Genomic DNA, 4,480 nt, shown 5'->3' on the forward strand with positions numbered 1-4,480 from the left:
ATCACGGTGAGATGAGGCTCGTGGGCGTTCTGTGGTTAGGATCTGCGGCAGTACGAAGCCCAGGTGCTAACAGCTAGCGTGCATGCCTTGGGCGAGTCCCTTATGCGTCAGTAGATGTTGACACACAACACACTGAGCAAACATTTTACTCACGCACACACACACACTGTTTTTACACACATTATCTCACTGCTCAGCAAACATTGTTTGAGATTGCTATCTGTCTTCACCACCGAGTCGTGACCAAGCTAAGAGTCATTTACAGAAAAAAAACTCACCTCATAGATTATTTATTTATTTATTTGTTTGTTTGTTTATTTATTTATATTTACTGTGTTAGAGTTGGACTCATTTATATAAATGCTTGCACAATCTTGATCCAGTCAAGCTCATTAAAAAAAAAAAAGTTTTATTTTGGACAAAGTGACCAGTGCTTAGAGTTCCAATCTTCTCCTGGTCCTCATTCCTGACATTACACAACCCTGTTTTTCCAACAACAAACATTGTTGACATTTTTTTTTATTCCCTCAAAACTCGCTGCTTCTCCCAGTTCAGCTTTCACGTCAACTCGAGTGAAGTCTCTTCACACCTCCAGCACTTCTGCTTCGGCCCGTCTGCGTGGACACGTGTTCGTATGTTCTCCACATGTTCTTCGGGGTTCTTCAGCTCCCAAAATCACGTGTGTGTGTACTGATTTTTGTTCAGGATGTGTTCAGACTTCACACCTGGGATTCCTAGGAGAGACTCCATCAGCATCATCATCATCATCATCATCTGGATGACGTAGACGCTGAAGATGAGAAGTGGGAGAAAAAGAAAATCAGAAGAACTCAAAACAAGGTTTAAACGAGGTTTCTGCAGAAATGTTTACGTCAAAGAGAAAAGGACAGAGACGTGCAGAAGGGGAGAGAGGGGAAGAAAAGCAGAAGCTGCTGTAGTGTGTGTGCGTGTGTGTGTGTGCGCGCGCTTCTGTGGGCTTCTCAGCCCTGAAGGCGTTTTGTTCCCCCTCCCTGATGCGGCCTCCGGCTTTTGCTAATCCTCTCAAGACACACACACGCACACACATAGTGCTCCTGAGACGTGCCACGCTGCTTCTTATCTCCACACTCGACTGAGCTCCGCCACACACACACACACACACAGAACCGAGAGCAGCGTAGCGCTCACACTAACCTCGCGCAGCATGGCCTAATCTTCCACTCCACGCTGATGAGGAAACGTACACGAGTAATTGTGACTCTGGAGAAAGGTGTAAATTAAGAGCGATTGTTTGTACATTCTGTAATTATAGCTATAAACGCGTGCATTAACGTTAGCGTTACTGTGAGCCGCTCAGGATTTATTTACTGCTTATAATCGCTCACACAGACCTCAAGGGGACATCTGTTACACAGTCTGATCGTTATCTGCTTTCAGATCGATCCCCCCCCCCATCACCAACACACACAACAAAAAAATACAAAAGAGTGAGAAAATTTGACGTATAGAAAAAAACTCATCAAAGCCAGGTTCGTTTGAGTCGACTCACTCAAGAGTCGACTCACCGAGTGAGTCGATTGTTCTCATCGGTTACCTTTTAGGAGTTTCAACCTCACGTGAAACATTTCAATAATGAATTCAACGATGAACCGATCGAGAAATTTAGACAATTTTGACTTAATTACTGCAAAATTATCGGCACCCTATAAGAGGAGGAGGAACTGTTGTGCGTTTCTGGTAGTTGAAGCGCTGCAGTGGACGAGCTGCATTAGTGGAAGAGTTCCAGGCTAAAACGTATAAACGTGTTTGGAGTTCGTTACAGCTTGATTATTTAACCGCGTGAGCATGAAAAGATCCAGTGGGATTTTTTTCAGGTCAATGCGACCGACGACAAATATTTACACACTGTTACTAAAAGATGGAGGGATGTTTGGATCTCAGAGAGCATCTCACTTACTAAGAAGTCGGGAAGGTTCCGGAAAAAACGAGTGAAGATTTGGGACACACTACAGCTCTACTGGGTGGTTTTTTTTTTGTTTGTTTTGTTTTGTTTATTCGTCGGTTCGACTGATCGTTTGTGCCAACAGATCTAACGGATGAACGAATTAAATCCTGTTTTTTTTTTTTTTTGCATCTCTGAATCGAGACTAGACGAATTCTAAAATTAGTTCAGCTGGAATTCATGCTGCGAGATTTTTCCGTGGAATCTTAGTGTAAATATAAATATAAGGTGGGTCATGGAGAGAGCAGTCCCCGCAAACCGAGACTACACACACACGCAGGCAGGCATGCACACACACGCCCTCAGCGCAGTCCTCAATTAGAGTCTTGGCACTAGCCGCGCTATCCCATAATCCTCTTTGATGTCAGGAGGAAAGGTCAGAGGAGGGTCATTGCCAGGGCAAACTCACACACGCACACTGGAAATTTATTACACACACACACACACACACCTCATGTGACTGAGCGTGGCTGTTTTTCCTTTCACAATCATTCCTTCCTTCTCTCTCTCCTGGAACATCTGTGTGCAATTGAAGCGGCGCATAAATTATTCTTCAGCAGCGCCACGTCTTTCTCGCTCTCTGCTCTCTTTTCACTCTCTCTCTCTCTCTCTCTCTCTCTACGTCTACACACACACACACACACACACACACTCGCACAAATTACGAGGCTTACCGAGAGCGCAGCTCAGCCTGCTGTAGAGTTTCACGGTGCTGCTGCACAAAAGGACATCCTGTTTCCTGGAACATGAACACACACACACGTGGTCTATTGTGCAGCAGACTGTTCAGTGTGTTAACCCTTTGCCTCTCTCTTTCCGGATTTTTTCTTGCTTTTCCTTATAGTGTATCATATAAAAATACACTGTAGGTAAATCTGTGCAGACTTTTAGGGCTGTGTGTGTGTGTGAGTAATGTGCCAGCAAGCGTCTGAGTCTGCGTTTACTGCCTCCATGAGCAGCCCAAGACTAACAGCACAGCCCAGCTGATGAATATTTAACGTGTGTGCGTCTGGGTGTGTGCGCGTGTACTGAGTAGCTAGAATCATTTATTAATGCCGGCTGAGGGAGAGATGAATAGATCGGCTGTGTACACAGTGCCTGGGCAGGGTGGATGGCGGCTTGGTCTGTGTGTGTGAGTGTGAGAGAGGAGAGGGAGAGAGAGAGAGAGAGAGAGAGAGAGAGAGAGGCATTGCCATTGCCATATATAGGCACACATCCATTATTAATCACTTCATCCAGGATTGATGAAAAGTGGACCGTCGCCGGAGTAACCAGGCCCACTAAACACACACACACATACACACACACACACACACACACCCCGATAAAGAATGCTCTCCGATTTGCGTCTCTTCATCTCATCAATTAAAACCCCCACATAAACTTTTTCCAAATGTTTTTCCCACACTTTCGAAATCTAGAAAACTGAGAGGGCTGAATCAGCTTCCTGAGTCACATCCCGTCTCGTTTTATGACATTTTAACCAAAAAAAAAGCGATCTGCATATCCGGGACATCGTATTCCCGAGGTGTCGAAAGGAGCCAAATTCTGTGCTCAAGTAAAAGTGCAATTAATCAAGGAAATAAATCTTCTGATAAAAGCTGAGATACAGCTCCAAGTTCCTCATCAAGTGTGTGTGTCTGTGACCACGTGTGTGCCTGTGTGTGTGTATGGGCCTGTCCCTGTGTGTGTGCCTGTCCCTGTGTGTGTGCCTGTCCCTGTGTGTGTGCCTGTCCCTGTGTGTGCCTGTCCCTGTGTGTGCCTGTGTGTGTCCCTGTGTGTGCCTGTGTGTGCCTGTTACTGTGTGTGTGTGCCTGTCCCTGTGTGTGTGTGTGTGCCTGTCCCTGTGTGTGTGCCTGTGTGTGTCCCTGTGTGTGCCTGTTACTGTGTGTGTGCCTGTTACTGTGTGTGTGTGCCTGTTACTGTGTGTGTGTGTGCCTGGCACTGTGTGTATGTGTGTGCCTGTCACTGTGTGTGTGTGTGTGTGCCTGTCACTGTGTGTGTGTGTGTGTGCCTGTCACTGTGTGTGTGTGTCTGTCACTGTGTGTGTGTGTGTGCCTGTCACTGTGTGTGTGTGTGCCTGTCACTGTGTGTGTGTGTGTGCCTGTCACTGTGTGTGAGTGTGTGCCTGTCGCTGTGTGTGTGTGTGTGTGTGTGTATGCGCCTGTCACTGTGTGTGTGTGCCTGTCACTGTGTGTGTGTGTGTGTGTGTGTGTGTGTGCCTGTCACTGTGTGTGTGTGTGTGTGCGCCTGTCACTGTGTGTGTGTGTGTGTGTGTGTGTGTGCCTGTCACTGTGTGTGTGTGTGACTGTCACTGTGTGTGTGTGTGCCTGTCACTGTGTGTGTGTGTGTGTGTGTGTGTGTGTGTGTGTGTTCCTGTCACTGTGTGTGTGTGTGTGTGTGTGCCTGTCACTGTGTGTGTGTGCCTGTCACTGTATGTGTGTGTGTGCCTGTCACTGTGTGTGTGTGTGTGTGTGTGCCTGTCACTGTGTGTGTGTG

General features: G+C 46.7%; 1 long non-coding RNA gene across 1 annotated transcript; it reads right to left on the minus strand.

The window, feature by feature from the left end:
- Window positions 1-284: 284 nt before the first annotated feature.
- Window positions 285-3,666, minus strand: LOC113656945. Its single transcript, XR_003444032.2, has 2 exons — window positions 2,656-3,666; window positions 285-790 (listed from the first exon to the last, which is right to left on the minus strand). It is a non-coding gene; the product is annotated as an uncharacterized LOC113656945 (long non-coding RNA).
- Between the last annotated feature and the right edge of the window lie 814 nt (window positions 3,667-4,480).

The sequence above is a fragment of the Tachysurus fulvidraco genome, chromosome 1 (assembly GCF_022655615.1).
Source record: "Tachysurus fulvidraco isolate hzauxx_2018 chromosome 1, HZAU_PFXX_2.0, whole genome shotgun sequence".
NCBI classification, from domain to species: Eukaryota; Metazoa; Chordata; class Actinopteri; order Siluriformes; family Bagridae; genus Tachysurus; species Tachysurus fulvidraco.